This window comes from Musa acuminata, chromosome BXJ3-6 (genome assembly GCF_036884655.1).
Source record: "Musa acuminata AAA Group cultivar baxijiao chromosome BXJ3-6, Cavendish_Baxijiao_AAA, whole genome shotgun sequence".
Taxonomy (NCBI): Eukaryota; Viridiplantae; Streptophyta; class Magnoliopsida; order Zingiberales; family Musaceae; genus Musa; species Musa acuminata.
This window is the reverse complement of record NC_088354.1, coordinates 20,821,735-20,832,454: the sequence shown is the minus strand read 5'-3', so window position 1 is coordinate 20,832,454 and position 10,720 is coordinate 20,821,735.

The following is a 10,720-nucleotide window of genomic DNA, read 5'->3' as shown; positions in this document are numbered from 1 at the left end:
GGATGCCAATGGCCTTGATGGAAGAGGAATCAGTGAAGTGGATGTAGGTCATGACGATCGAACCACTCTAAAATCTGGTTTGTATTTTACTTTGAGCAATTTATCTTCACTGCAAACCACATTACCTCCTTACTTGTTTTACATTCAATACGCTCTTACTTTGCTTTCAAAGTTAAGCATTTTCGAAATCAGTTTTATTGTATGAAGAGATTGTTTGGAACCGATTTGAAGACATATTTTACCGTTGCACTAATTCACCCCGCCCCCCCCTCTTAGTGCTGACTCGTTCCTAATAGTTGGTATCAGAGACTTGTTTTCTCATTTGGTTTAACACCCAAAGAGAAATGGCTCTTTTCGGCTTTCAAGAGGGTCACTCTCTCATTCGTCCTCTCTTTTTCAATGGGATGGACTATACATATTGGAAAACTCGAATGAGAGTTTTCTTGCTTTCATTGAATCTCGATTTATGGAACATAGTTGAATTTGGTTTTCAAAGGTTTTCTCTTCCAATGAAAGATTGGAACGATTTGGAGAAGAAGACTTTTCCTTAAATGCTAGAGCTATGAACGCTCTATTTTGTGCTTTGGATAAAACTGAGTTTAATCGGATTTTCACTTACGAAACGACTTTTGAAATATGGCACACTCTCGAAATCACACACGAAGACACGAGTAGAGTAAAAGATTCAAAAGTTCAATCTTTTAATGCACGATTTTGAACTATTTCAAATGAAACCAAGCGAGACTATTGGAGACATGTACACCCATTTTATGGATGTCATGAATAGTCTAAAAGCTCGTGGTAAAGGTTTTTTGAATCTTGAACTTGTTAACAAGATTTTACGATCACTTTCTAAAACTTGGGACTCTAAAGTAACGGCCATACAAGAGGCTAAAAACTTAAACAACCTTCCACTCGAAGAACTAATTGGATCTTTAATGACCTACGAAATGAAAAATATGGCAAAAAGGGAACTCAAGAACAACCTTCCAAAGAATAGGAAGGATTTCAGACTATGAACAATTGAAGACCACTCGAGCATAAGTTCAAGTGATGGTGAACTTGAACTCCTCGCTAAGAAATTTAAAAAAGTTTATGGAACAAAAATTAAAGAACAAAAGGAACACAACTACTTGATATGAATGCAAGAAAAAGAAGGTGACTTTGGATAAATCGAGCTCCTCCGAAGACGAGGAGAAAATCAACAAAGGCGAGGTGACAAACTACACCTTAACGGCTTTCTACAATAAGGTAAACAACTCAAACGAAACTCCTTTAATTTATTTCAAAATTACATGATGCTTTTAATGAGTTATTTTTAATTTAGTTTAATTATTTTTCTTGAAATTTGCATGTTTAATGATGTAATGAAAACTGCAAAAATAAAATAGGATCAAGCTTATCATGCTAGTAATTTTAAAAATGATAATAAAAATTACATGTTTTATGTTAAAAGAATAAAATGTTAGATTTAAATCTAATGATAATCCTATGTATATTTTTCAAGAAGAAATGATGTATATCTTGATGATTTTCATATTGATTTTCGATTTTGTTTGAAAATGCTTTATGCTCAATGAAACCATGATTGATGAATATGCTTTATGTTTTCTTTGGCTTGCATGCCTTATCATGATGAATGTTTTGAAAATAAATATTTGCATCATGTTTGATGATTTTTATGCATAAGGACTTGAAATAATGATTTGAAATCATATGTTTTAGAATTATGTGTTACACTTTTTGATCTTGATGATTTTTTTTTTATCTTTCCATTTTAAACGTTGATGCATGGTTTTGACATAAGAACAAATATTTGGGCATGCTAATATAAAGTAAATCACACAAATTAAAACTAAAGAAGTTTAGGTATCTTTAATAATCATTCTATATTATGTTCAACGAAACCGTGCTTGAAGTTTTAATGAAAATGTAATGATGATTTGAAAGCATGCTTAACAAGTTTCTATTTCAAACTTATGCATGATAATTTTTGTGATTTTTCAAAGTTCTTTTTTAGTGTTAATGAATGATGCATGGATTTGGCATAAAAGAAAAGAACATACATCTATGAAATCAATCTTATGAATTGAATCACTAAAAAGAAGAAAGCTTTCTCCTTAAAAAAATTCCTCTACTTTATCGATTTTTCAATAAGGAGAGATTAATGAATCTATCTATGTTTTTTTTTATGAATCTCTTGAAAATGATTTTGATTTGATGATTTGAATATGAATGAGTTTTATCTTGATTTTTTGAGATTTATAAATTGAGATTTGTTATGCGTAAGTCAAGATTTTATATGCATAAATTGAAATCTTTTTTTCCTAAGTTTCTTATTTACTAAAGAGAATATCTTTTTCAAAATTCATGACTTAAAATTTCTTTTGAATATCTTTTATTATTTGATCTCCTAAGACTTTCTTTTGATTATTTAAGAGGAGGTTTTTCAAAAGAAATCATGCCTTTTGGTATTCACATGATCTTATCTTTCATGATATGATTTTTATGCAATTTCTTATGTTCATCACCTAATTAATTTTTCTTGATGAGATGAAATGAATGCGATGAAATAAAATTATGCATGAAATACAAATAAGAAATTATGATCATGCATGATAGGATGCAATGTAATTTGACATTTAGATATCATCATAATTTGAAATGTTATGATTTGTTGCTAAATTGATGTATTATGAATGATTGAGTATCTTGTATGATATGATGATTGATATATTGTTAGTATCATTCATAGAGTAAGGATGATATGTAATGTTTTAAAATTGTGCATGTCATAAATTGAAACTGTAATGATGAACAAACATATTGAAATAATGATTGAAATATTGATGTAATTATAAATGATGTTTTGGCATTATGCATGTAATACTTTAACTTATGATAATGATGCATGCAATGATGAAATATTCATGATGAAAAATTGTTTTAACATTCATGACTTGATTTTTCATCTTTGTTATTTATCCTTTCTCATGATTTGAAAATTATTGTAAAGGAAAAAAGAGATACAAAATTATATTCTTCTCTTCTTTTTAACAATGACAAATGGGAAGATAGCTAGCTTGCACAAGTCAAGAAGATGCAAAAACTTGCTAGCTTGCTCATCTCAAAAGAGAAGCAAGAAGTGCTATCTTGCAAATCTCAAGATGCACAAATGCAAACTTACAAAATTTTATGGTTGTAAAGGGAAAAAAGAGAATACAAAACTGTATTCTTCCCTTCTTTTTGACAATGACAAAGGGGGAGAAAAATTGCTAGCTCAAGATGCAAAATTTGAAAACTTGCACATTGCAAAAGAAGCAAACTGTTAGAACCCTTGCAGATTCTAAACTTGGGGTTGATCTCTTTAGGGGATCGGCCTCCTTGGAACTCTATAGGGGTTCCTCCCTCCAAGTTGCTGCTCAAAGGCTGCAGAAAAGATTCATCTATTGCTTGAGAAAAGAGGAGGAATACATGGCTATTTATAGGGCTTCTAAACCCTAACTCCTAATAGGACTCCTACTTAAGACTCTTACTTCTAACCAACTCCTAATAGGACTCCTACTCAAGACTCCTATTCCCTTACAACTCCTAATTCTTCTCTAAGAAAAAACCTCCTACATGAATGTCCCTCTCAATTAGGACTCTCCTAACTAGAGTCCTAACAGAATGTCCCTCTCAATTAGGACTCTCCTAGCTAGAGTCCTAACAGAATGTCCCTCTCAATTAGGACTCTCCTAGCTAAAGTCCTAACAGTTTTACATGAATGTCCCTCTCAATTAGGACTCTCCTAGCTAAAGTCCTAACAGTTTTACATGAATGTCCCTCTCAATTAGGACTCTCCTAGCTAGAGTCCTAACACATACCTCTTCTCCTAAAGCCATTAGCGCGTAATGAGCAACTTGCTCGGTGTTGGACTCCTCTTCTTCGGACGCGCTTGAATCATCCCACGTTGCCTTGAGCGCCTTCTTCTTTAGCAAATGCTCACACTTAGAGCATGGAGGAGTTTGAAGACTATCAAACTTATCTTGTAGCAAAGCATGCTCTTTCTTTAAGATACTTAACTTCTTACTAACAGTTCTACATTCATCAAATAATTCATGAAAAGCGATAGAGAGTTCTTCAAAAGATAAATCTTCATTAAATAAATCACATACTGATAGAACCCTTGCAGATTCTAAACTTGGGGTTGATCTCTTTAGGGGATCGGCCTCCTTGGAACTCTATAGGGGTTCCTCCCTCCAAGTTGCTGCTCAAAGGCTGCATAAAAGATTCATCTATTGCTTGAGAAAAGAGGAGGAATACATGGCTATTTATAGGGCTTCTAAACCCTAACTCCTAATAGGACTCCTACTTAAGACTCTTACTTCTAACCAACTCCTAATAGGACTCCTAGTCAAGACTCCTATTCCCTTACAACTCCTAATTCTTCTCTAAGAAAACACCTCCTACATGAATGCCCCTCTCAATTAGGACTCTCCTAGCTAGAGTCCTAACAGTTTTACATGAATGTCCCTCTCAATTAGGACTCTCCAAGCTAGAGTCTTAACAGACCCGCCCTCTTCAAATCAGCCTTGTCCTCGAGGCTGATGATTCGTGAATTCTGGGAATTTGATCTTCAAGTCGTCATAGTTCTCCCAAGTGGCATCTTCTATTGGTAGGTTCGCCCACTATATTAGCACTTCATTAGTGGGTCATCGTCGTCGAGTCACGATCCGTCGATTAATAATGTCACTTGGCTGGGTCTGGAGTTCTCTTTGGGTAGTCATATTTGGTGGGTGGCTTTGGGCTGTCTCCAAGCACCTATTTAAAACTTCCGTCTGGCTGTTGGTTTGTGAGTGATATGTCGTACTCCTTTTCAATTTAGTACCCTGCATATGGAATAACTTTGTCCAAAATTTGCTCTTGAAGATGCAAGTAGAATTTGTCACAAGCACAATGTGTCCCTTATAGCATAATTCTTTTGAGTCCCGATTGTAATGAGCTACGGAGCTTGGTGCTTCCTCCAATTTTTTTATAATCTTACTAGTCTCTGAATCTTCCTGCCATTCCATCTTAATATCCTCAAGGAAGTCGCTGGTCGGAAATGAAATGGCCAAAACTTCAGCTTGCTCGGGTAGCTGCGAAAGCGCATCTGCAAGAACATTCTTTTTCCCCTTTTTGTAAGTTATTTCATAATCAAATCCAAGAAGTTTTGTTACCCAGTTTTGCTGCTCAGGGGATGATATCTTTCGCTCCAAAAAGTACTTGAGGCTTTTATGGTCGGTTTTAATTTGAAATCGTCGACCAATCAAGTAGGGTCTCCACCTCGTTGCTGCGCGCACAATGGCGAGCATCTCCTTATCATATGTTGACTTATTTTGATGGGAGGGAGATAATGCCTTTCTAGTGTATGCGAGTGGTCGACCATCTTGCATGAGAATTGCTCCAATTCCGACTCTAGATGCGTCGAACTCAATAATGAAGGGTCGGTTGAAATCTGGTAGTGTTAGCACCGGCGTCGTCGTCATGGCTGCCTTAAGTTTGTCGAAGGCAATGGAGGCTCTGTCCGACCATTGGAAGACATCTTTTTTCAAAAAGAAAGTAAGTGGTGCACTGATCTCTCCATAGTTTTTCAAGAACTTGCAGTAGTAGCCTGTTAAACCCAGAAAGCCATGTAGCAATTTTATGTTCCTCGGGGTCATCCAATTTTGCATTGCTCCAATTTTGAAGGGGTCTACTGCCAAACCTTCCTTTGATATGATATGCCCAAGATATTCCACCTTCTTTTGAAGAAAGCAAAAATTCATAGTGGTTATTGTGTGTTCAAAAGGCAGTTTTCGGTATGACTTCTTCGTACACTCGTATTTGATAATACCCGGATCAAAGGTCCATCTTTGTGAAGATTTGTGCTCCCTTTCATATAGCAATTCATCTAGTACTGGAATAGGGTATTTATCCTTGATGGTTATGCCATTGAGAGCTCGGTAATCAACGCATATTCGCCATGTTCCATCCTTCTTGTGTACAAGTAGCACCGGTGAAGAGTAGAGGTTGCAACTCGGCCGAATAACTCCTGTTTCGAGCATCTCTTTTATAATCCTTTCTATTTCATCCTTCTGGAGATGTAGATACTGATATTGCCAAGTATTTACTGAAGATTTGCCTGGAAGAATCGTTATACAATGATCATGCCGACGAGTAAGAGGTAGGTTGCACGGTTCGTCAAATATATTTGAAAATTCAGCAAGCAAAGGAAGTATATTTGGATCTTCAAATTCTATTGGCTCTCCCTTAGTTTGCTGCTCAAGTTGTACCAAAAAGCCACTGCATGCTTTATGCAAAACATTCTCCGTTTGTTGTATGCAAATCGTTGTTATGTCGCCCCCACGTTTCCCGTGCAATGTCACCTGTTTCTCCTTACTGTAAAATTTCATAATTAGTTTCATAAAATTCCAGAAAATATCACTTAATGTTGTCAACCATTTAATTCTGAGCATGGCCTCATGATTGTTAAGAGGGAGAAGGAAGAAATCTGCAATTATCTCTTGGTCCTTCAGCAACAGTTTCACTTGCGGGCGCCTACGATCATACTTCAAAATCCGTCCGTTGGCGACCTTAATGACAAACATGCTGCAATTCTCAATAGGTAAGTTCATATGGACAACAACCTTACTGTGTACGAAGTTATTAGTGCTGCCCGTGTCGATGAGAACAGTGATCGGTTGTTGTTTGAGAAGGCCTCCAACTTTCATCGTTTGCGGGTTTGAGTAGCCAGCTAGTGTATGTACCGTAACTTCGGTCGGTTGTGGCTCTTCTTCTGCATCTTCTTCTTCATTTTTAAGGCTCTCTTTTGGATGTTCAATGACCTCTTCTTCTATCAGTTCAATCATAAGAAGTCCCCCTTTACTACAGCGATGCTCACGGCTCCACGGCTCGTCACAATGCCAACATAACCCCTTCGCATATTGCTCCCGAAGCTCTTCTTTTGTTAACCTTTTTGGTGTAGGGACTTGGTCGATAGTAGGGGGGGCTAAGGGCTTCAATATTACTGGTTGAGGAGCGACCCTAGTCCTTCGAGCTTCATGGTTCAATTGCTCCTCTTGATGTCGTGCGAAAGAGATGGCTGCCATAAGCGTATACGGTTGTCGCGCTTTAACTTCTCCTCAGATCTCCGGCTTCAAGCCCTCAATGAAGGTCCTCAATAGCTGTTTTTGAGACCAATCATGATTTTAATTAGATAATCTTTCAAACCTGGTTTGGTACTCCTGAATAGTGGAGGTTTGTCGGATCTTTGCTAGTTGTCCGTCAATATTCTCGTAATCGGTTGATCTGAAGCGGATCAGCAGTCCTTCTTTGAATTGTCGCCATGAAAGGACTCCATAAGTATGTTCAAACCAGTCAAACCACTGTATAGCATCCCCTTCAAGATGTATAGCTGCAATTTTCACCATAGATGCATCCGCGGTTTTGTGGTACCAAAAATATCGCTCCGCGCGTGAGATCCAACCAATCGGGTCTCCTTCTTCCCATCTAGGGAAGTCCACTCTCATGCATGGATAGTTGGGGTCAGTCATATAGCCTCCCCTCCCTTGGAAGTCATCTCTTTGGGCTTGGTGTGATTGGGCAAAGCTCTCTCCTTGATATGATTTCTTCGGGCTTAGTGGTCGGCCCAATCTGAGTTCGGTAAAGAGCATCCGAATCTTATCCTCCATTCGGGCCTCCAAGGCTTCAAATTTAGCATTGATTGCCTCCTTAGATGCCATAGTATATGCCCCCAAATCTATGATGTTAAGATCTCTCTTTTGTTGTTGGGTTAAAGGCATGTATAGGTTGAGCGAAGTGATGGTTGAAAGGGTTGGTGGATTGGTGGATGTAGGCTGCGGTTTAGGCTTGTTTTGTGACCGTTTTGGGTGCAGTTTGAGGGTGTGGTTTGGCAGAGTTTTAGGGTTGTGGATGAAAGTTTTGGATCTGTGGTAGATGGTAGCAAAGGTTTGACAGAAATCCGTGGAAGTTGCAGCAAGTATGTGCTGTCTTGTAAGAGTAGAATTGTCGTCGAAGAAACAACGGTTTCTCGACGTAATTTCCACCAAAAACTTGAGAGAATTGAGGAGGGAATTGATAGCAAAATCACAGTTTATATGACAGCAAGGATATCTAATTTAATCAAGAAAATTTTGGCAGTATAACAGCAAGGAAATTGGTGCAAGTTGCAATTGCAGAATTATCGTCGAAAAATTTCAGCGGGTTACGATGAAAATTTGCAGCAACATAAAATCATTTTTAGATTGCAAATAGATGGGTTAAGGATTGCAAATAGATGGGCCAAGATGATCTATGAAGTGTATAAGAAATTTCATTCAAAAAAGATTACAAATAGATGGGTTAAGGCAACGATATGCAGCTGAAATTTTCTGCAGCATAGATTTTCAAGTGCAGCAGATTGGACATAAAAGATCAGTAGTTTATATTGAGAATTTTTCGATGAAACCAAAGGGAAATCTACTGTTAGGAAGTGTCAAAGATGTCATAAAAATTTCATAGAAATTTTGATAGAAAAAACACAGTAGCAAGATCAAACAGATGGTGTTATGCGGCTTGAATTCTGCAATTCAAGTGCAGCAGATTGGACATAAAAGATCAGTAGTTTATATTGAGAATTTTTTGATGAAACCAAAGGGAAATCCACTGTTAAGAAGTGTCAAAGATGTCATAAAAATTTCGTAGAAATTTGGATAGAAAAAGCACAGTATCAAGATCAAACAGATGGTGCTATGCGGTTAGAATTCTGTAATGTATCTTTCGTCGTAGAGATGAAAATTTTGTGACGAAAAGTTTATGCAGCAATATAGGAACGATTTTTTATTTTTTTTTGGATTTTCGAATAAGGATAACTAAATTGCAGCAACAGTAAGGTAGGAAACTAGAACCTGTTGCAATTCACGGGGAGATCAAAGGATGATCCGTGGTGGTGGAGATGATGACGGAATTCGGTGACGATCTTTTAAGCAATTATGGGAATTGCTTTGGATGGTTGTAGAGGGTTGATGGATGGCTGTGGAAGGGTAGCGAGACGCCAAGAATGCTGCTCTAATACCAGGTGTTAGAACCCTTGCCGATTCTAAACTTGGGGTTGATCTCTTTAGGGGATCGGCCTCCTTGGAACTCTATAGGGGTTCCTCCCTCCAAGTTGCTGCTCAAAGGCTGCAGAAAAGATTCATCTATTGCGTATCAAAAGAGAAGGAATACATGGCTATTTATAGGGCTTCTAAACCCTAACTCCTAATAGGACTCCTACTTAAGACTCTTACTTCTAACCAACTCCTAATAGGACTCCTAGTCAAGACTCCTATTCCCTTACAACTCCTAATTCTTCTCTAAGAAAACACCTCCTACATGAATGCCCCTCTCAATTAGGACTCTCCTAGCTAGAGTCCTAACAGTTTTACATGAATGTCCCTCTCAATTAGGACTCTCCAAGCTAGAGTCCTAACACAAACTTGCTAGCTTGCTCATCTCAAAAGAGAAGCAAGAAGTGCTATCTTGCAAATCTCAAGACGTACAATTGTAAATTTACAAAATTTGTAATTTTACACATCATTAAAATTTATGATGATTTGGTGATTATGCATATTCTAAAATATTGTAAGGTTCACTAGCTTGCATGATGTAGAACTTGCTATCTTGAACATCACCAAGAAGTGCTATCTTGCCTATCTCAGGAAGCAAAAAAATGTTAACTTACACATCTAGCAAAACTTATATTTCAAGAAGCAAGAGTTACTTTATTAAACATCTCAAAATTGCTAGCTTGTATATTTTAAAATATTATAAAATTTTGCTAGCTTGCACTTTGCAAAGGAAGCAAAAATGACACTTCTCAAAAGAGAAGAAAGAGCCTGCTATCTTGAATATCGCTATCTTGCATTTGCTTTCGAAATTTTTGCTAGCTTGTATGTTGTAAACTTGCTATATTTTTACCTTGCATATCTAAAACATGATAGCTTGCATGATGTAACACTTGCTAAATTTTCTAGCTTACAAATTGCATGATGATAAAACTTGATATTATGTTTTTCATGCAATGATTTGAATTTATACTCCAAACACTTGATAGTGGTACTTCTCCTTTTTGTTGATGATAAAGGGGGAGAAGTATGATCATGTTATGCATGATGAAGTGTTGCAAATATTCATGATGAAATTTATAATGACTTAAATTCAGCTTGAATTCAAGGTTCTATCAATATGACATATTGATAGGGGGAGTTTCTTTAAATTCCGGGAGTTAAGGTTAACTCCGTCATCAATTGGTTGTTATTATCAAAGGGGAGAGATTGTTGAATCTCGGATTTTGATGATGAAACCAATTGATAGTATTTATGTTTTGATTTGCGTTTTGAGTGACGCAGGATGCTTCGATCAGGGAGAGACAATTAAACTAGGAAGAATTATGTTAGGCCGGAGGAAAACATATCGGAAGATTGGACGTTGGGTTAGAGGATCAATCGATGTATCGACAGAAGGCTTCAGGTCATGGATTCGGATATTGGGCCAAGAAGAGCAGATATTATGCTAAGGATATCAGAGTTGCGGAGGTCAACTGGCCGATTGGGCAATAGGCCGCAAGAGAGGATGATGCACCGAAGCATCGGACGAAGCGTCGATGGACCAATGACATGCCGGACAACATGATTCATGCTTAGTAATAATTGTCTAGATTGTAGTGTATTTTTGTGTG